General features: G+C 46.5%; 1 long non-coding RNA gene across 1 annotated transcript; it reads right to left on the minus strand.

Annotated features, from left to right (window-relative positions):
• Positions 1–3,291: 3,291 nt before the first annotated feature.
• Positions 3,292–21,765, minus strand: LOC132652203 (uncharacterized). The gene is made up of 3 exons (XR_009589682.1): positions 21,455–21,765; positions 10,778–11,052; positions 3,292–4,306 (listed from the first exon to the last, which is right to left on the minus strand). It is a non-coding gene; the product is annotated as an uncharacterized LOC132652203 (long non-coding RNA).
• Positions 21,766–23,163: the final 1,398 nt, after the last annotated feature.

The following is a 23,163-nucleotide window of genomic DNA, read 5'->3' on the forward strand; positions in this document are numbered from 1 at the left end:
AAAATGGCACCGCTGCTGAGAACCATTAAACACAGACATCTCCAGGGCGGCACTTCATACTTAAACCACGAGTAAATTGATGTAGGAATGCAGTGTAGAATGGGGTTTTGGTGTACTGTTTTTCAACAAAGGCTGCTGCTTACCACAAATTGTTCATATTCAGAATTATAAAGAGGTACCAAAATGAATTCAAAATAAACTTTGAGAGAATTTTCCTAGAAGAATAGATGTGTTCTCCAACAGAGTCTGAATTCTGGAGAAGATCTACTCCTGATTCAATTAACATTTTGTCTTATAATCTTATTAGTAGACCAACGTCGGATAGTTCTTTAATTTTTTCCTTGTTTGGGATGGCCGCTAGGATTATAGGGGCTGCCTTGTTCAATTCCTAAAATAACAGGATGATTGATTTCAATTTTTCATGCCTCTTTCTCCTTCCAAAAAACTGTTGCCACCAAACCCAACCTTCATTTTTCATGTTGATGATTCAGTTCCCACCCCTCCCACTTAAAAATGAAAATACAGTCCCCACCCATCCCACTCTAAAAGGAAAATACTGTCCCGAGCCATCCCACTCAAAAAGGAAAATACATCCCTCTAAATCCATTCACAGCTGTGAGCCTAGCAACCAGCTCCCACATACCCATAGCACCCACACACCCAGCTCATTTCAGATTCCGGGGTCTGTCTAATGGTCCTCTCAACGTTAGTATCATTCACTCATTGTTCATTCATTCATAATTTTATTGTGGGCCTTGCCATCGACACTGAACACAGGGGTTTGGGGGGAAAGGTACACAGAATCTACCTAGCTAGCACTCAGCCCGACAGGTTAAATAAACTGCTGGGGAGTGAGGTAGTCAGTGACAGAAAGCTCCTCATGGCAATGGGAACTTTTATGTGTCAGTTTAGCTGGGCTCCGGGTACCCAGAAGTCTGGTGTTACCTCTCATTATGTCGATGAGGGAGTTTCTGGAATAGACTGGCATTGAATTGGTAAGCTGGATAGAGCAGACTCTCTGATCTGGTAGGCCTAACCCCCTCTGTTGAGGGCCTGAATAGAACAAAAGGCCAGGAGGAACTGCTTCATTTCTGCATGACAGCTGGGGTGGTGGTCTTCCTCCCCCACCCCACCCCCTGTGCTTCAGGCTCAGGCTGTCAGGCTTGAGTTACGATCTACCCATAATTCTCTTTTGTTCTCTCCCACCAGCCTCCCTTGGTCTCCTGCATACAGATGGCAGATGGTATAACCCTTAGCTTCCCAGTCACATGGGCAATTTCTTATCAGTCTCATTGTGTATGTGTGTGCACATACTCATTTCATTGGTCCTATATTTCAAACTGATACAAACAGAAAAAAAAAAAAAAACTTCTGATGCTAATTAAGACATGGGGTTTTCCATTCACAATAAGCAATTCTCCAACTCTTCAGATATCAACTATATAAGCTTCAGTTGAATTTTGACTCTACCTGGGGCAAAGGTCTATGGGCTTAGTCCCACGAGACCATCCTCATTTCAGACACCCATTGTGGCTCCTGAGTTGTCTGCTCTTTTTGTTTGTTGTATTGTTTTGTTTTTTTTTAAATCTGTTTGTTTTTGAGACAGGGTTTCTCTGTGTAGCCTTGGCTGTCCTAGATTCACTTTGTAGACCAGGCTGGCCTCAAACTCACAGAGATACGTCTGCCTCTGCCTCCGCAAGTGCTGGTATTACAGACGTGTGCCACTTTGCCTCGTGTTGTCTGTTCTTAAAAGAAGAAAAAAAAATAGATTTGCTTGATGGGTATGAGGGCGTTGCTTGCATGTATTATGCATACCATGTGCATGTCTGGTGCCAAAGGAGGCCAGAAGAGGGTGTCAAATCCCCTGGGACTGGGGCTGTAGTTACAGATGGTTGTGAGTCATTCTATGGGAATCAAACCGGATCCTGTGCAAAAGCAGCAAGCACTCTTAACTGCTGGACCCTTCCAGCCCCTCAGCTGCATTTTTAAACAATGGCTGTCCATCAGGTTTCCCATAGCCTCTTCCTCGGTTTTCATGTGCAGCTGATGATACTGATCAATTCATTACAAAAGCTATTACAAAAGATACAGGTGAGAAGGGGCTTGGGATGGTCACTGAGACCCCGGCCCCACCCTCTCGTGTGCTGGCAGCTTACTAACAAGGAGGGAGGCCTCAGGGGTAATCATTCTGATTGTTTCCACATTAGAAACATACTGAACATACGGTGCATTAATGAGCAAGATGTGTGTGTGTTTGTGTGTGTTGGGCCATCCACTGAAAGAGGGTGCTTTAGAGCCAGCGTTTTGGATGGGCAGTCATAGGCTTAACTTTGCCCTGCAGCTGCTGTTCCTGGTGCCTCAAGCAGGACATCTGCCTTCCGGTAGAGAAATATTCCTCCCCACCCTGACCCTGAAGAGCCACCCCGCTGGACAATCCTATCTCAGCACCTTGACTGAACCTCCTGAAAAGCCCTACATCACACAAGCCGGGAAACCTGCTCTAGATTCCCGACCTACACATGCAATGAGCTTCTCTGGCCTTGAGGGTGACCTGTTACAAAGTCGTGACTAACATTCAAAAAGTTTGTGTTAGGGGTCAACGTGACTGAAGTTCCAGGGCTACCTTCCAAGGTCGTGGTGTGCACTGCTCTTCGTGGATTTTGAATGGTATCTGTGACTTGTCTTCTATTTCCTCCACTTACTCACTTTCAAATATGGTTTAAAATATTATGCTGAAGAAAAGTTTGAATGGATTTCTTGGAGAACAGCTTCAGTGGGTTATTCGGGGAACAGTAGGTTATCTGTGGGTAACTTGAGTGGGCTATCTTGAAGGGTTATCTGGGGATAGCTTGACTGAGTTATCTGGGGACAGCCTGAGTGGGTTGTCTGAGGACAGCCTGAGTGGGCTGTCTGATCAATATTCAGAGAGTGACATGCACAGAAAAGTTCCAATTTTCTATCACCACTCCTATTGCTTTAAATACACTGGGATGGAAACTGAAACAGTCTCTCCATCCAAGCTCTCATCTTTCTAGAATCCATTCATGCATATCCTATCAGAGTCTCTAGGAAACAAGTCAAGATGTCTAAGTCTCATTTTAATAACATGTCAGACCCTGGTTTTGATCCTCTGCACTGAACAAGGCAGGGTGAGTGGGTCAAAAGTATTTAGTTGATTCTTATTCAGTAGCTAAAATAAAACAAAAAACAAACAAACAAAAAACAGTTGAATAAAAGGAATAAGACAGAGGAAGGGTGACTCTATTCTGTTTCCATCCAGACAAAGTTTGGGGACTGTCACCCTGTGCTCTGATGACTAGTCAAGAGCGCAGCTTCTTGGTGTATTTTAGGGGAGGACATTTTAGTTGACTAAAAGCTGGAGAGAGAACATTTTGGGGGGTGATGGAAGGTGTATAGATTTTAATACAGTCACAGAAGAGAATGATTTTAGAATTTACTAGTTAAGAAACATGATCATAAAAAACAAAACATGATCATTTCAATAGAAATGTGTAAGTATCAATGTAAAATAGTGTACAATTCCAAAAGCAAAACGCGTTTTTAAAATGCAGGCTTCAGTAAGTAAAGCAAAGCCAGCGTTTCCAAGTACTCTCAGACACTGCCCTTGAGAAGGGCCAGCTTCTGGCGCAGGAGCTGGGATACATTCTTCTCGCCGTTCGCCGTTCTCCCGGCAGAGGAAACTCAAGCTGCTTAAGGGGCCCTCCCGGTTCCGGCCAGCCTCTGAGTGCAGAGTATGATAACCACAGCGGCTGCAGGAGTCAGCCGGTTCCACCACGGAGTCACCGTTCAGGAATCTCAAGAGGCCGCTCGAGGAGGACTTTGGCAAAGAAGGGAAAACATGCTAACGACGCCCTCCTAGTTGTAGTCTGAAGCATCTCAAGCAACACATGTGCTGCAGCTGCCACAGAGGGGGGTGACCAGACTAGCAGGAGAGGAGGCCTGGGGAGCGAGTGAAAGCCAATGCCGTGTCCACTGCTCTGAGGACAGCAAAGGCAAGAGCTCAAGGAGGCTGCAAGCCAGCTGGCTCGCAGGTCACAAGGCTGCCTTGAGGCATTCCCAGTCAAGTTAAAAACCTTTCTGTGGTCCCCTGGGTCTGAGAACCATCCTCCACGGCATGTCTTACTGTTCTATTTTATATCCAGAAAGTAAAAATACCGACTCCATTGCTATGCTTATTTGTAGATAGTGTACATTCGTTATTATGGATGGAACGAAAAGCAATATATAGCATTGTTTGGCATGTTTAAGCTACTGTACGTGGTGTTTCAACGTTCGAATGAAGACACTGTGGGCACAAAAACATAGGATAAAGAAATAATGAGCACATCTGACTACATAAAGATTATAAGGTCTGAATGTCAAAATATTATATAGTTCAAGTTAAATAATATACAAGCTAAGCTACAAAATACCATTTCTCTTAAAAATAAACTTGCCACAAGTATAATTATCCTTATATTTAACTTACTTATTTTTAAAGAGTCATTTATTATTTTTTTATAATTACAGTGTTTTGCCGGCAGGTACGCCTGCATGCCAAAATAGATGTCATTATAGATGGCTGTGAGCACCATGTGGCTGCTGGGCATTACACTCGGGACCTTTGAAAGAGCAGCCAGTGCTCTTAATGCCTGAGCCATCTCTCCAGCCCCTTGCCTTATTTAGTAATGTGCGTTTGTTTGTATATAGGATGAGAGTTATACACAATGGCTGTCATGCAGAGGTTGGGGAAGAACGCTGTGGAGTCAGTTCCCTCCACTTTTACGTAGACCTGGGGATGGAACTCAAGTTGTCAGGCTTCCACTGCAATATCCCTACCCACTGAGCCATCTCAACAGCCCCACAATTTTAAAAGTCAAAAATGTTTGCCGCCCTTATAGTGAAAAAGCCTTTTGCCTTGCTAGGTCCTGCTAAATTCGCTTCTCTGGAAGTATATTTCTCAACTCTCCCATTTTTTTTTTCTTCTGGAATTAACCTCTACATTAGCTACCATAATTATATAGGATTAAAAAAAAAGAATAATAGCTATTGACTCCACACACCAAAGTTAATGATCCAGTGCGCCCCCCCCCCCATTTCAATTGTTACCAATCTTGGTTGAAACAACAGCCAGTGCTTACATGCTAAATCAATGTCACTGAGAAACAATGTAACTAAGAATCCAGAGAGCGAGACCATTCTACTTGCCCACTGTTTTTTCCCATCATCCTCACTACCTTTCTTGGGGGTCTACAACTTTCTCATTTCTGAACCAGCCCCTAGAAGAATTCCTTTCAAACATTCAAACTCACTGGAAGATCATATGTGCACACGCACAAACATGAGCAGAAGCCTCCCCCTGGTGACATCTTTCCGGCTGTCTGACTGAGTGGTCTGTCCCTGCCAGCTCCTCCCTGCTGAGAATTCCATAGCTGAGAGTCCCACACCCAGCAGTCCCCTGGGTCTGTTCCGCACAGAACTGGTGATTCACAACTCGTGGGTCCTATTTTGTTTTTTTCCTGGCTCATTTGCTGGTTCTGTGAAGCACATTCTCCAGTATCTTTCCGAAAAAAAAGGATGAAAGTGTGGTAAACTTTTAAAAACGTGCTTATCCGGAATGTCTGAGCCTGAGCCCGCCTCTTGCTTGCTAGGAAAGCCAGCATGGAGCCGAGTCAGGGCTTGAAGTTGTTTTCCATCTGGGAGGTGACCGGTGGGTTGAGAAGTCTGGGCTGCTCGGGTTCTTGCTCATCTCTAGGACTTTGCAGGATCTTTCCTTTAGCGCAGAGGTTCTCACGCAGCATCCGGGAACAACTTTTAAAACGTTTCTCTGAAAATATCTTACCCCGCCTTTTTTAGATTACCCTTTCTTGAAACCCTGTCATTAGTGGTGGGTTTCCTGAGTTCTAATATTTTCCTTTCCTATTTCTTCACTTTTTACTGACTTTCTGGACGATTTCTTCAGTTTCATCCTCCAAACTCCTGTGAAGTTTTCTTTTCCTTTCTGACCTTACATTACGTCTACTATGGTTAGTCTCTGAGCAGTCTTAGAGCACAACTTCCTCTCGTTTTCCCCGACACGTCTCTTCTTACCCACATGAAGATATCAACTATAGGTGTTTGCGTGTTTGTAAGATTTATTCTGCTCTTAGCACAGTTGCTTGCTTTCGTGTAGTTATTTTATTTGTTTATATCCATCAAGATACACATTCAGCTGAAATGCCTGATGCCTGTCCGCTCACATTTAAAAGCCGCGGTGATACCCGCCTGCAATATCAGCCCTCAAGAGACAGATAAAGTTCTAGATCAAGGCCTCATAGCAAGACCTGGTCTCAAAAGAAACTACTAGGCAAACGATGGAAAATGACTGGAACCCATTTCTAAGAGTGAGCTGGGCATTTCGGCTGCGTTAGAGCCTCTGGTTTTGCTCCCAGTCAGCGTTCCCTGGAGGGTTCCGCTGCACCCCCACCTGGAATGTAGTTCAGCTGCAAGTTCCCTTCAGTCACAGACATGCAATAAATCATCTCGTTCCACCCTGACTCTAATATCTCTAAAATATTTCTGTGTTTCCTTGTTTCAGACCACCGGCCTTCCTGGTTTCAAGAGCGGCTTCAACTTCGTCTGCCTCCTAACATTGGTTTTAAAACTAATCCATCTCTTCATTTCCAGAGTTCCACATTCCGCATGTGCTTCATACCTATCTGTATGACTGCGTGCCTTGGCAGTTAGATAAAATCACTTTGCTGTCACTTTGTATAATCTTGGAAGGGATAGTAATGAGCGTGTATCTACACTGCCATTTTCAGTCTTGAAGTTGCCTCTTTTCTCTTCTGCATTTCTTGTTAAATCTGGGGTAGACTGGGGTAAGGTCTCTAAGTCTACTGTCTAGTGTGAACCCGGGCACAGATGAGGAGCTCGCTGAGCATATGAAGCCTGCATCCAGTTCAGGGGTGCTTATTGAACACCGACCATTTTGTGCGTCACTGAAGTATTTCACATCTCCCTGTTTCATCTGCTCTCTTATTTCTTTAGAGAACACATGGGGCTATTTCTAGTTTAGTTTCAAAAGCTCACATCTTTAGTAAAACTAAAAATACCCATAACCAAGAAGATACTGGGTCACCATTCCTCTAAAAGCAGAAGGTGGAGCTGAAAGATAGGCTACACTTGTCACTCAAGAGACAGCAAAATGGGGCTGGAGAGATGACTCGGTGGTTAAGAACACTGTCTGCTCTTCCAGATGTCCTGAGTTCAATTCCCAGCAACCACATGGTGGCTCACAGCCATCAATGCTGGAGTCTGAGGCCCTCTTCTGGCATGTAGGTGTACATGCAGATAGAGTACTCATATATATAAAATAAATAAATAAATCTTTAAAGAGAGAGAGAGACAGCAAAACCCTATGGAAAAAAGTATTAGCCAATGTGGTTAGATAGTTGGCAGCATTTTTTAGACTGGAGATGGAGCCAGGGCCATGTGGGCACAGGGTTAACATCCCTGCTAGGCTACATGCAGTTTCTTCTCTTTAGACTGGACCAGCAGCAGAGTATTTTCTTTGCCTTCATGAAGGAACGGTATTCAGAGGAAGGCAGGATTGTCCACAGAATATAGGTGATGAGGAGATAGGAAGCACCTACATTGGGAGTGCATCTTGGGCATCTGATCCCAGACCCCAGCCTTGATGATTTGGCACCTCATAAGCTCCCTGCTGCTGACACACAACCCTAAGAAACCCCCACATTTCCTGAGGCTAAAGTTTATCACCCAAAGTAAAATAGAAAATTAGAATTAAAGTATTTAGTTATAAATGTCATGTTTCCCCAAGCTCTTGATCAATTCTTTTATTTTATTCTTTTGTTTTAAGACAGGGTCCTCCTAACTAGCTCAGGCTATCCTGGAATTCATTGTATAGACCAGGCTAGCCTCAAACTCTCAAACCTATGGTGATCCTTCTGTCTCTGTCTCCCTAGTGCTGGATTTCAGGCATGTGCTATCACATTCAGCCCTAATTTCATATACACTATGCAATATGGTGTCTCCGATCACCAAATAGTCATTTTAAAATCCATAAAACTTTTACTGACAAGATGGCATAGCAGATAAAGACGCTTATGCCAACACTGACAGTCTGAGTTTGATCCCTGCGACCCACATGGAAAGAAGGAAAGAGCTGACTCCCACACATTGTTATCTGGCCTCCATACTTGGTTGACGTGGCATGTGTGCGCGCGCGCGCACACACATACACACACACACACACACACACACACACACAAATATAAATATAAATAAATATGAGAAAATTGTACTTCATAGAAGTCATAGAATAATATTAATATGGTAATTTAGGACAAGTCATCTGTAAAATTAAGCACATGGTCAATGGACCACATAGATTCCTCATCTACAGTTTATAATGGATTATTATTAATCTCTTTGGTTGGTTGGTTTGGCTTGATGTTTCTTGAGACAAGATCTCACAAAGCTCAGGCTGCCCTTGAACTCCTGACCGTTCTGCCTTCACATAAGTGCTGTGGTTATAGCAGTCATCACCATGCTCATTATGTTAATCAATAGGAAAAATGAGAAATCATCTGTCATGAATGTATACTGGAAGTTCCTTCAGCTGAGGTGAAGTTGGGGTTATAGACTTGCTGAGGCAGCTGGGAAGGCTGGCTAGAGTACACAGATCACTGGATCTGGAAGCCTGGGAAAACTGCTGAGACACGGGGAGTTGGGCAAGGTGGTCCTGGAAAGAGAGGGACCTTGGAGAGGAAGATAGATGTGTTGAAACTGGCTTTTTCTTTCGACAACTGCTCACTCTGAGCACTGGGGGAAAGTTCAGGAAGCCAGGCAATGACCTGAGGGGAGCCACGAAGGATGAGAAGATGGCAGAATTGCAGCCTTTGTCTACAAAAATATTTACCAAATTCTGAATCTTCGTGGAAAATAAAAACAGCCAAAAGCCACTAAAAATGGAACGACTTGCCTTTTTTATTTGTTTTGTTCTAAAAAGACACATGCAGAAAAAACAAACAAACAAAAAAACATCATGGTGATCCTTCAGGACCTCATATAGAACTCATCTCCAGAAACAAGCTGAGTCTGAGACAGAAGAGAGCTTCTTACAGGGCAGTGGCCCCCGGGTGACATTCTGGAAATGGTAAAGCTATAGAGGAAGAAGACACTGGACGTTTCCAAGGCTTGGGCAAGAGGGTGGTCTAGGTGGACAAGAGGAATGCCCAGGGGGGCAAAGGGAAGGGAGGCTGCTCTGATTGCTGTTTTGATATGATAAGTGTCAGTGTGCGTTTGCCAGACCACACATACCATCAGAGTGAGGCCTCACAGTAAGCTTTGGACACCGGACCATCATGATGCAAATGCAGGCTCATCAGTTGGCAAAAGTGCTGCTGTGGGGGATGGTACTGACGGATGGGGAAGGATGTGTGTGGAGGAAGATGGAATCATCTGCAGTTATGCTCAGTTTTGCTGTGAATCTAAGACAATATGTTGTGGGGTATTCACCAGAGAAGACTGCTCAGAAATAAGTTTAATCTAACATAAAGCCTTTACTAGCTGGTCATCGACTACACAGGGTGTTCGGGACCCCAGTGTATCACTGAGCCTTCCTCAGGGTGAGCTTTTAAGCATAGGAACTATCTGAGTTGACATACTTCAGTTAACGAGAACAGTTAGCCAGAAGTAGAAAAGCTAAAAAGCAAGGTTAGTGTATTTTGAGTTTCCCAGAACTACATGGACTTTGATCAATTAGGTCTTTTAGATTTCACAGGTGGTGCTATCTACATGCTGAGTTTTACAACCTAAATGGCACTTCCATCATGGAGTCAGTTATGCTAAGGTCCTGGGGCCTACTAAGGTCTGGGGCCCTGCTATGAAAGAAAACTATAGAAAGTAAAAGAAAGAAAAGGAGGGTGAAGTCTGATAGAGAAAAGAAGGAAGAGAGGGGAGGGAGGAAGGGAGAAAGGGATGGAAGGGGAAGGAGGAAGAGAAGAAAGGAGGAAGGGAGAGAAGATAGTAGGCAGCAGGCAGGCAACCTTCACTGCACCCTGGAGGTATCAGATTCTTAATAAAGAAAAGATTCATGGCCTTTGAAGATAGATACAGCTGTGGAACCTGTGTGATTTTAAAATGCTACACCTGGCATTGAGTCAAAATGAATTCCAGGAAACAGGGGGGAAAAATCTGTAAAGGCCAAGAGGAAAAACACAGGATAGACAACTAAGCCAGGGACTATAGTTACCACAAGCAGCATGACTGTGTTTTGGGGTTCGCTTAGATCCAACACAACTCAAACACCAGGTCAATGAAGATAACAAAAATTTATTGTAATCAAACCACCACTGATTGATCCCAACTGAGAACCCTTATTCTTCTTCCCCTAGCCATAATGGTACAGACCTTTTAAGCTTGAAACCACAAACATCTGTGCTCTGCGTTTCCATTGGTTGGGCTAGTCAACTATGGTGGGGTGACTTGCCTAGCATTCGTGTCTCAACTTGCCAACCGGGGTGTCAGGTCTCTTTCCAGGCAGAATGTCAGTGACTTCTATTCAAACTGGAAGTTTTATTAAAAAAAAAAAAAAAAGGCTTTGGTTTTGTTCCTTCTTACAACTGTTAATTTTGCCACCTCGACAAGATCTAGAGTTCACCGCTGAGGAGCCCCTGGGCACAACCGTGAGGTACTTTCTTAGGTTATTTGAAATGGGAAGCCACACCCTAAATGGCATCTTACCTTGCATCTCCGTTCTTAGTTCACCTACCTGTGCTGCTCTTTCCACCACTGTTTCCACCATTGTTGCTGTTCCTGCAGCCACCATTGCCACCACAGACGCTGCTGCCACATCCACCATGGCCACTAGCTGCTGCTGCTGCTATGACTGTGACCACCAAAGCTGCTGCCACCACTGCTGCCATCTTCCGCTGTCGTCATGGCCCCGCTTCTTCTGCCTTTCAGTGTGAAGACCAGTTATCCTCCAGGAACTGTCTGGGCCCTCAGCACCTGACTGGGACTGTGGAGTCATCCAGGCTTGTAGGACTGAGACAGACATTGTTGGACTATACAGGCTGTATCATGTAAACCAATCAATCTACAAATCCCTTTTAATGTATTTTCATTGTGGTGGTTTTGTTCCGCTGGAGAACCCTGACTAGTACAAACAGTTAATCTGACTAATACATGTAGAGAGGAAAATGCAGCCAGCCGGTGGTGCACCTTTAATCCCAGCATTCAGGAGGCAGAGGCAGGTGGGTCTCTGTGAGTTCAAGGCCAGCCTGGTCTACAGAGATACCAGGAGAGCCAAGGTTATACAAGGAAACCCTGCCATTACTTAAAGCCAAATATATATTTGAAGACAATACATGACAAAAAGGTGTGACTGCTTATCACATTTATTGAGTGTTCATTGTACGGCAGACATTCTTGTAGTATAATCTCTTACAACACTCCTGTGAAATGAATACTATTATTGTCCCCTCCTTATGAATGAATGAACTGAAGCACAGGATGGGGAAAGAAATGGTTGTGTTCCAAAACTAGTAAGTAGAAGAGCTAGGATTTGAGCTCAGGAAACGTAACCAGAGAATCTTTGTGTTCATCACAGGTCTTAGCTACAACAGTCACAGATGGATGCAATCTTGATTAAAGACATGCAGGATGCCTGACAGTGTTATTTTGGTCACTATTTTCTGTCATTTGCCCCACCCCAAGAGAATATGGTAGGTTACTAACTTAGTTTGGATTGCACAAAGCTATATGCAAGTTTTTAAATTGTGTTGTCCAGTAATTATTGGGTTAGAATTGTCTGAGAATATGAAAGACAGAGAAAAATATGTTTAATATTAAGTAGATGCAATTAGAAAAGTAACAAAAAGAAGCACACAAATGAAAATATGCTCAATATCAATAGCCTCCTAAGTCTTATTGTAAACTTAAACACCCAATCACCGGCAGACGTATGGCCTGAAAAGCCACTTTTTCCTCAGGTGAATGCTGAGTTGAGAGGAGCTGACCCTGAAGTTCTTTCCATCTCGGGATTGTGGAGAGTGACTTATTACCACTGGCTGATCCCAGCTTGCCTGGCTTCCCCGAGTGCTGTGCTGGGGACTGGGGAAGGGGGCAAAGATGGCTGAGGAAAGAATGGCAGAAGTTTAACTAGGAAGGAGTCTTAAATTCCTGATATTTGAAGGGAAGAGATAACAGAAACATTCTGGGAAATTCCAGAAAAACCAAACAAGCAAACAAACAGTAAAACCCAGTCAATAGATAGCAGGTAGCTCCTCCAACCTTTGAGGAGCCACAGCACCAGAGATGTCCCCAAGCATGGCTGCTAGGTGGTTTCTTAGTTACTGCTCTACTTCTGTGGAGAGACACTCTGGTTAAGGCAACTCATATAAAAGAAATTATTTAACTGGGGGCTTGCTTACAGTTTCAGATGGTTAGTCCATGACTATTATGGTGGGAAGCAGACAGGCCTGGTGCTGGGGCAGTAGCTGAGAGCTCTATATCATGATCTGCAGAGGTCATGAGAGAGGTATGGCAAGGAGAAAGGGAAGGAGGGAGGGAAGGAAAGAAGGAGGAAAGGAGAGAGAGAGAGAGAGAGAGAGAGAGAGAGAGAGAGAGACTAATCTTGTGTGGGCTTTTGAAACTGCAAAGCCCACCCCCAGTGACACAACTCCTCGAACAAGGCCACACCTCCCAATCCTTGCCAAACAGTTCCACTAACTGGGGACCAAGCATTCAAACAGATGAGCCTATGCAGGCCATTCTCAATGAAACCCCCACAGGCAGCGACTCTTCACAGTAGGAGAGGTGGCTTCTCCTCCCTTCCACCCACTTGTTTTTTAAAAACCCGAGAAATCCTTTTTTTCATCCTTCTCCTCCCTGCCCTAACTCTTCCATTCTCCTCCTGCACTGAAAGTTTCTGACACTCAACCTGCAGCTGCTTTCAGTGCAAATATGATGTTTGTCAGTCTGGGGTCGTGCTGATCCAGGTGTTGAACACCCGGTGTGATGCTAAAACCCTGTCCGCACAGTAGACCTCTGGGAAGTGTCCCATCTCTTTCCTCCCCTCATAGTCCGCAAGCCTCCAGGCTCCTCCCTCATCCTTTCTCCAGTACATGGCCGCATCTCAATGCACTCTCTCCTCTCAGAACACAAAACACACTTTCTTGAAGAAGCCAGTTCCAACGGGTTTGGAATTCATGATTTCTGCAAAAACTTTTTAAAACGTGAACAGCTCTGCCTATACATCCTAACACTGTTCCCAAGGAGACGTATGAATGACACCTTCGTTAAATCTGTACCTTTGAGATGGGGAGCACACAACAGTGAAATGTTAGCTTCTAGGGACTGCACTCGGTTGGACCATCAAAGGCACTTAATGGAAACTCTGATTTCCCAGCCCTTAAATAATTCCCTGACTGAAAGCCACAAAGCATTACAGATGGGCGTCTCCAGACCCAAGGCACTTCTCCAAGACCGCAGTTCTCTTCCAGCCTATCAGTGGAAACGAGCAGAACACAAACACATGCTTGGTGGGCCGCCTGCCCCAGGAGGAGCCCCAGCACCTCACATTTTCCCTAACAACGCAGGAAACAAGTATTCATCACAGAAATGGATCCACCGAGGAAGAGCACGGCATTAGCCGGCATCTCTAATTGCTTCCAGCTCAGGAGGAAACTTGAGACCGCCATCTTAAAGCCCAGTGCTGAAAGCAGCTCCTCACCACAGGGCAGAAGGTCAAACCAGCACATTGTCTTTGTGGGACAAGGCAGTGTCTGCCAACAGCTTCTTACTTTTGCTGGCTTTACTGATAAGAACAAGCACAAGCAACCACTTTGCCTCAAGTCTAATAGTACTGTATTATCTTTCTTTTCACAGAGAAAATCCCGGTAATAAAATAATGGGTTGAGTGATTACTGAAAACTTGAATCATATCTCGGTAGGTCTCACAATCACCTTAGCGATGGAGCCCTCAGTCAATCTATGTTCTATATTCTGGAGCAACCTTGGACCTTCTCCATTCATTCAAGAGCTCCCTTATCTCCCTAAGAAAAGCACCCAGAAAACCATCATTGCCCTGTCAGTGTTTTCACTGCACCAAACACTGGCCTCTTGTTCTCGTAATGTTCCACGAACATTCTTTTATGCATGTGATCTGCCACTTGCCAGATCACAAGCCATTTGAGGATTTGAAGTACATCTTACTGAGAACTCGCAGAAAACTAGCTGTTCAGTATGCATTTGTTGAGAGTGGGACTTTATTGGTTAATATGTCCTTGTTCCAACTATGGCACTTTATAAATAATTCATTGGTCTTCATCTCGGACCATGAAGCTAGTGGTAGAGCCCCCTTCACAGGGCGGGAGAGCGCATTGCTGATGTTCAGAGGGCACTCACTGTGGCTGTTGCTGGCGAGATGGCCAGTATTTCTAGGTAGCACTGAAACACCATTCAGAAGGCTGGAAGGCTTGCTCCCTGCGCTCATGGTGCTTTGTAGACAGAGCCCCTGAGAGGGGAGAGGCAAGCCAGGCCAATGCCACGTGGCACACGGACAAGAGACTGAAATTTCGGATGCTCTGTTATCCAGGAATGAACCTTACACAGTGTATGGCTTCGTATTTTAAAAGTGTGGCTTTATTTCACCTTCATATGTGGGACAGAGAAATTATTCTTACTGTTCTAGTTCTTGAAGATGAGGAAAATGAAAGAGAGTTTACATTGCTGAGGATTATGGCTTCTCAGGTGAGCCACTGGCCACAGATGCCATGATTTTCTTTCAAATAGTGACAGAGAACAAACAAACTACAGGATTGTCATTAAATGTTTTCTAGAGGGCCAGGCTAGACCCCTTCATCTTCTCTCCCATCCCTTCCTGCCCCCAGTCCACCCACAGCATCTATTCTATTTCCCCTTCCCAGGAAGATCCACGTGTCCAGGAAGATCCTTGAGCTCCCCTTGTTGCTTAGCCTTTCTGCAGATGTTATGGTTTTGTAGCTTGGTGGTTTGGGAAACCACTGACAGAGGCAGCAGGGGCTGTTTCTGATGCTTTTGCCTGTTTCAGGATCCTTGTCCTTCTATTGGATTGCCTCATCCAGCCTTAATATGAGGAGAGGTGCCTAATCTTATTGCAACTTGATATGCTGTGTTTGATATCCCTGGGAGGTCTGCCCTCTTCTGAAGAAAAGTAGAGGAGGAGTGGAATGGGAGGGAGAAGGTAGGGGAGGGGGATGCTGGGGGGAGAGAAGGAAAACTGTGGTTGGGATATAATATATGAGGGAATAAATTAATAAAGTATTTCCTGGACTAGTGCCCGATCCATCCTCCTAAGCCACCATAACCCCAGGCCTGCCAGCCTGCATTACTACTGAGGGACCAGGAGCAGTGATCCCCAAACCATCTGGTTGTTAGTGTTCCTTCCATCCATCCGCAGATCCGCCCTGATCACTTCTTGGAGGCACAGAACCAATTTCTTTTAAAAAGACCATAAGCCAAACCATTATTAGATATCATACAGTCAAAATAGCAATGCACAAAATTTCCCCTGGCAGTCCTTGTCAAAACTGTACTGCATCCAGCTACAAAACACAAACGAGGAGTCTCAGATCACGTATCAAATAGATCTAAAAATAGCCAGGTGCTTTTAAATTTCATCTGAGTTGGGTTAGGGGAAGCTGCTTCTGGCCTCTTGTAGGCAGAGGCGGAGGAAGCTGCTAGCATCCCCAGGGTGTGCAGGATAGCCCCGCAACAAGACATTATCCAGCCCCAATGCCAGTCATGCCAAAGCTGGGGAGCTGGGAAGCTGCGTTTTCCGCTAGACAGTGAGCAAAGTCCAGAGAAGTTCTCTGCTCACCGTGGACTCAAACCAAAGGGACAGACATTTCCGTGTTAGAATCCCTAGCCCTGAGGTGGTGACCTCCATCTTGCTTCATAATATGCTGGCAAAGAAGTGCTGTCGGGGTGGAGGAAAAGCAGTCAGGTCAGAGGTGCCGGACCGTAATGGTATCACTTTGAAAAACCACCGCACTAATGGCTACGTTAATGACCAGAGCAAGCGGGCTATTTGTAAGGTCTGTACCTCCTTCCTGGAGGTGGCCCGGGGCCAACGGCTAAGGGGTTCGTTAGCTATCTTAGTCAGGGCTGAGCATTTGCCAACTGTGTGATTTGCATTGCTCTGCTAATCCCGAAGCGCCTCTCTTGCTGGAGACGCCTCCCTATTGACAGGACGCAGGAAGCACCGCCACCTAGTGGACATTGTCAGAAGCGTGCAGAAGAATCGGCTCCCACAACTCCCAGCTCTGTGTAGGCCAGGAGCTGAGCTTTGTCAGGTCTGTGCAATTCTCCGACGGCCCTCCTGCCCTCCTGCCCGTTAGGTCCCAAAGAAACTCAGGACAAGTGACTAACTGTGGTGCCTGTTTAACAAATAAAAGTGGGCGGTGTCTGCCAGGCTCTCTTAGCATCTCTCAGTACCAGTCACCCCTGCCCCTACCCTAAACTTCTCCAGCCCCTGAGCGTCGCTTCCCTTCCCCCAGCTTCTGGTTTCTATAAAACCCACCTGTTTTGGCCGCCTGCTCTCTTGATTCTTCGTACTCTTGGCCTCTTGGCTCTTCTCTCTTTCCTGGCTCCCTCTCTTGTTCCGCTCTCTCTTTTCTCCCTCTCTCCCTCTCCCGCCCCTCTACTCTCATGGCCTATTCTGCCATACTCAATCTGGAGTCTTCCAGGTGCCGGCGGCTGTTTCCCTCACATCTACAATAAAAACCCTCTCCTCAGCCATACCTAGGAGCGGTCATGTCTTCATTTTAATTCGCTGCCCTCAAGGAATTTGCAAAGAAAAATAAATGATACTGTTCTACTTCACAAATGCTCACCTTTAGAGATTTCCCTTCCCCTCGGGTAGAGTTAGATGCTGCATTTTTCTCGGTGAGTCAAGACCAAGGAGTGAGAGTGGGGAGAAGCCCTTTAAGAAAAGACATTCTGTCCGGGGAGCCTAACGTTGGGAACCTTGCCTTGCTTGGCAGCTTTGGTTGCCAGTGAAGGAGCCAAGAAGAGCCGCTGAGACAGACTTTAGTGACTTTCTCAGGCCTAACATTTCAGGTGGGTTTTGCCCCTGCGGAGAAAGATAGCTTCAGCTGGGTCCTGGAACCCAGCAGGAAAGACATTATTTTTTGCCACTAAATACATCCCAAGACGCTTTCCGTCCTGGGTGAGCATTAGTGGTTTCCTTTGTTCAGGGAACTGATAGCACTGTGGGACCAGGTTTGGAGACACCCTGCTGTGGAGAAAACCGTTGCAGAGCCAGGATTCAGGATCAACAGTAGGCTGGAGCTGAACCAGCCTTTCACACTTTCTAAAGTTTGGGGCCCAGTGCTTCGCCTGGGTTCGCAAGAGTCAGCGGTGAGATGTCGCCCCCACGCGGCCGTGTGGAGTCACGACTCAGGTCCTCTGACTCATCCCTTGCTCTGGGAGACCAGAGGCGCTTCCTAATGTCCAAGGCGGCTGGAGTAGGTAGGTAACGGCAGGACTCTAGCAACATCCAGTAGTTTAAGGTCGTTTTTAAACCCAGAGTGAGGAAATTAACAGTAATTAAAATTTACAATGTCTGTCTAACCAAACTAGTCTAGAAATTTTAAAAAGTTGCTTATTCACAAGAAAAAGCACGTTTCAACTTAAAATATATAGAGGAAGAAGCGGGACCTGGTGGCTCATGCCTCTAATCTCAGCACGTGGGAGGCAGAGACAGAGGATTTCTGAGTTCAAGGCCAGCTTGATCTCCAAAGCAAGTTCCTAGCTAGCTAAACTGGCTGAATCAGGGAGCTCTGTGTTCAAGTAAGAGACCGCCACCCCACACACCTCAGTATAGAAGATGGAAAGGGATGATGCACACAGCTGACAACAAACGCTGACCTCCACGTGCACGTGGTCACGTATGCACTCTGCAACTACACACATGCTAATACAACACACAGCTGGAAGCACACCGTGCCCACATTCAAAGAAGACAAAATTCAGGAGTTCAAAATTCTCAGCAGCCTCCTCCTGAGAAGTGTTTGGCTTTGCAGCCACGTGAAACAAGCATTTCTTCCTCTAGGTAAATTTGGCTTTAGGTGGCTCTGCCCCAAACTTTCTTTGAGATGGATCAAATCACATACACCTTGTTACAGAAGCTCCCACACATTTTGAGAGAAGCCTGGCCCCTATATAGCCACCGCCCGTTTCCGTTGCGTTTTTTTAAAAGTGATTTTTACACTTCTGCTTGAAATGACTAATAGCAAAATATCCTAACCTTTTTGTCTTCTGAAAATATTCACATTTTTAACATTCTTGCGTCACTTCCCTCTTTTCAAGCCTCTTTTTTTTAGGAACAGAAGTAAGTATATTCTTGGGGCACGGTGGCACCTCCCTGCAGTCCCCACAATGGGGAGGTGGAGGCAGGGTCTCTTTGACTACACAGGAGCCTAACGCAGCTTGGGCTACATGAGACCCTGCCTAGAAGAGACAAACAAGCGAAGAATTCACCGAGGTTATTTTTACTGACTGGTGATCTTTCGCCTGCTGTGCTTGCGTGCCCCGAGCAGTGCCAGGCGCTGAGTCAGGAGTGCGTGCTCCGCATTCACTCTTCCTCGTGCTGTGCCAGGCTGTGGGCACAGGCAGCTTCTGTGTGTATGTGTGTGTGTGTGTGTGTGTGTGTTTACTTTCCATGTGAGAGTCTAAAACAGCTTGCTAAAGTAGGTGTTTTAAGAAAGATAGAAAGGAGCTGGGCGGTAGCGGCCCATGCCTTTAATTCCAGCAATTGGGAGGCAGAGGCAGGTGGATCTCTGAGTTTGAGGCCAGCCTGGTCTACAGAGTGAGTTCCAGGACAGCCAGGGCTACACAGAGAAACCCGGTCTCTCTCTCTCTCTCTCTCTCTCTCACACACACACACACACACACACAAATTATTAATTAAATTAAAGAAAGAAAGTGAAGAATTATAGTCCCAACAGAATGGCTTGCCATGCTTTCTCTCTCAGGGACCTAAGAACTCCAGACGCACCATGGGAGTGTTCACCTGGGTCCATGCTCAGGAGAGGTGTGGGGAACAGTGCCCTCACGCACTCCACTGGCATCTGCTTGTGGACCCAAGCAGCCCAGAGAGACACATCTGGCTCTCCAAGGACAACTCCGAGGACCTCATATTTGACATTGCGTGTCTTCTGCGAATGTTTGGTTCAGGGCCAGGGTACAAGGCAAGGGTTCTAGCAGGCCTGCGTCTCTCCTGAAATACCCGTGGCTTGAGGCAGCGCGGTGGCCGGGTTTCCCCCACGCTCTGGCAGTTGCCATTTCTGAGCATCGTGTGATGTAGGCTTCCTGCATCTCTCTCGATCTCCTTCTCCTCCTCTGGTGGTCTCCGCTCTCCCACACTCTCACATTCACCCCCACAGCTGCGGATGCTATCTCTTTGTAACTGCTTTGGATAGAGTCCTAAAGCCATTGTGTGGACAGATGCCCTCCCGCCGTGACCCGCAATCCTCAATACTCTCCCTCCCCCTTAAAGGCAACCGACGCTTCCCCACCGCTCAGAGCCAAGACGTGGAGCCTTGACAACTCCCTTTCTCACACCCCGCACGAGCGGATGCAAATGCGCACGCCAGAATTAGACTCCTGCCGAGTCTGCCACATTTAAACATTTCTCGGAGACTGCTTTGACGCGGGGCATGTTGGGAATGGTGCCTCTAGTGGCTCCGGGTCGGTACATCACTGCCGTTCGTCTTATTTAGCACCTTGATCTTCTCAGCTGTGTCTCTGCTTTCTGAGGCCGCGTCTCCTAGGTCCCAGCCTGGCTTCAGGTTCTTACTGAGCCAAGACTGATCTTCCACTGCCGGTCCTCCTGCCTCCACTTCCGGGCTGCTGGCACTACAGGTGTGGCCCATCACGCCTGGCTTTTAGTATCATCCTTGCGAGCCAGGTCGTAAGATGTGCTCGCGGCTGACTGCCCACTCCCGCCCCCATGTTGCCCACTCCTGTTGGTTCTCTCCATGCTGTCACAAGATTCCGTGCAAACACGGGCCTCGTCCTGTGGATTTCCACCTGGAAACTTTCTCAATTCGTTCAAAGCACATATCCCCGTGTGTCGGGCATGCCCTCTGCCCTCACCCTAAGCTGAACACATCCTTCTTTGCAACCGTCTATCCAGCCCGTGCCCTTTATGCTTCCCGTGGCGGAAATGATACTGCTGCAGGTTTCTTTCCCGGATATTCGCTCAGTGCCACCTCCTAAGTGGCCGTGGCAAGCCTGTGGGAGCATCTACCAGCCTGTTTCCTCTTCCCTGTGGCTTTCCCTCCCTCGCATTCTTTTGCTGACACGCATTTCCACAAGGTGCTGTGAGGACGGACATCACCCTCAAAGATGTGTCCCTACACCTCAAGGCTTTAGGTGATGTTGTGAACCCAACGGAAGAGGAGGCTCCAGAAATCAAGAGGTGGGCGGGAGCAGAATCGGCCCCTGTACTCTCCCACTGTGGATGTGCTGGGGAGAGCTTGTGGCTACACTCTGCTCTCTGGGGTCACAGCATAGCAAAGATGAATGTTTGCAAAAGAAGTTTTGTTTTTACTTTAATAAGCGTTTGGGTGTTTTTTGTTTTTGTTTGTTTGTTTGTTCTTGTTTTGAGCCACTAAAATCACAAATGGGAGGCAGAAAGATGGTTTGGTGGGTAACGACCTGCAATCCCAAGAACTGAGTTCTCTGCCCTCCACATAAGCATATGCTGTGGTTTACACATGCATACACACACACTCGGGTACACACACACTCGGGTACACACACTCGGGTACACACACACTCGGATACACACACACTCGGATACACACGCACACACTAAATGTAAAAATTAAATAATTATAAATGTTTTAGAGCCATAGCTTGGTGGTACAGTGTTTGCCTAGCATGTGCAAAGCAGCACAAAACAAACAAACAAACAAACACAAAAGCCAATCACAAGTGATCAAAATGGAATACCCTTGTATTGTGCTCAGAACCACAAGCATGGCTTCTCCAGGCTCTTTGAAACCTCCAATACCCCCAAAGACGCAAGCGCTCACATGCTGTGTAGAGTTCAGATGGGGATCATTACAGTCCCCCCAGTGCGGTCTGCAAAATTCTCTTGGTCACACCCCAAGGGTGGGAAGAAAGGCAGGCGTGGAGGAAATGGTTAAGAGGTAAGGACTGTACCCTGTTGGGGCTGTTGGGGGCTACTGGGGTAGGATGAGCCAGCAACAGCACCTGAGCATGCCAGGTAAACACTTAACCCGGAACTGTCGTCAAGACTCCAAGGTGAAGCTAATCAGGACCTCCTGAACCCGCTGGGGAAGGGTACATCACGGACACATGCAATTCCCACGGAAGAGAAATCCCGCTAGGATAAGACACACAGCAGGGTCCCACTGTAATTCAGACACTCTACCTGGAAGGGGGTCGGAGCATGAACTCCCTCAAGTTCCTGGTTCTTCAGTCTTCATCGCAGGAAACAGGAGAGGACATAGTGACCCACGGTGCACCGTCAACACGTACCACTTTGCTTTAGCCCCGCCCCTCGCTGGGCAGCCACCCAACAGACACTCCTCACTCCGCAGAGAGAGGGCCAGGCCTGGAAACGTTGGGAGCATAGTCTAGCAAGCTTCTCCCCAGCCACTGAGATGCTCACTCAAGGTATCCGTATTTGTTTACTCCCTTGTAGCTAAACACATTTAAAAGGTCTGCCAGGGCTGACAAAATCCTGTCCTGACTCTGCGTTCCTAACAGCTCATCCAAACACGCAACAAATATCATCTCTCTAGAGCTCCTCTGCACTCCTTCTGCAAGGGAGGCTGAAGGATCCAGGCACAGAACATGTTTGCATCTTTTTTTTTCCCAGAAGGCATTGCAAGATCTAGGAGGATGTGGGCTGTGGCCAATGGGCTTACTTTATGGAGAGGGATGAATTGCAGGAGCTGAGTTTTTTGTTTTTGCATGCACCAGAAAGAATTGTTTGGCATGACATTTTCTGTAAAGGAAAAATGCCCAGTTAAAACTACACGTGCAAGTGACAGCAGTGTGTTTTAACAGTTGGCTTAACAGAACGTACAATCACTGGGGAAAATAGCCTCAGCGAGAGACTGCCTAGATCAGGTTGCCCGGTGCACAGGTTCTGCGGAACGGGTGGCCCTGACGGTTAATTGGTGGGAAGACCCAGCCCATCGTGAGTGGCAGCATTCCCCTGGGCAGTGAGCCCTGAAGAGCACACCACAGGGGATGGCTAGCTGGTAGCAAGCAAGCAAGCAGCACAGGTGCATTCCTTTCTCCCTGCTCTTGGCTGTCCATGTAATGTGATTAGCTGCTTGAGTTCCTGCCTTGCCCTCCTCAAAATTGTGGGCTGGGACCTGGAATTGGAAGCCAAATAAAGCCTTTTCTCCCCTCGTTGCTCCCCTCTTGTTGCTGTGAACAAGTCAACACTTGTTCAAGGTGTTGACTTGTTCACAGCAACAGAAATGTTGCTAGTGCAAGCAGGTGTCACACGGGAAGAAGAATAGCGCAGGAACAGGCCAAGAAGGCTCAGCAGGGGACGAGGACTGCAGATGTCTCTACACAAGCTGATGAAGTACAGGCTGGAAGCCAAGTGCATCAGAAACATTAGGAAAAGGTGGTCAGGGCCTTGACAGACAACGGTTGTGTCAGGGCAAGAAGCAGAAGCCAGTAGTGACCCAGCCTGAGGAAACTCTAGCTGGCAGCTATTGAGCATGTGTGACAGACAGGCACGTGTGTTCAGTATGTTTCAAAAGGACTATTGCTGACCAGCCCTGCAATCCAAATGACTCAGGAGACAGAGACAAGAATCAAAAGTTCAAGGTTACGGGGGCTGGAAAGATGGCTCAATGGTTAAGAGGTTTTTTGTTTTTGTTTTTTTTTCCCCCCTCCACTAGAGGACTGGAGTTTGGTTTCCAGCACCTATGTTGGGAAGCTCACAATTGTCTCTAACTCCAGCTTCAAGGGATCCAATACCCTCTTCTGGCCTCTTCAGGTACGTGTGAGCTCGTGCATACACACACTTAAATAATGAAATAATGTTGTTTTTATTCAAGGTCTGGGTGTCTCATGTCTTTAATCCCAGCACTGGGGAGGCAGAAGCAGATGGAT

Source organism: Meriones unguiculatus, chromosome 2, assembly GCF_030254825.1.
Source record: "Meriones unguiculatus strain TT.TT164.6M chromosome 2, Bangor_MerUng_6.1, whole genome shotgun sequence".
NCBI lineage: Eukaryota > Metazoa > Chordata > Mammalia > Rodentia > Muridae > Meriones > Meriones unguiculatus.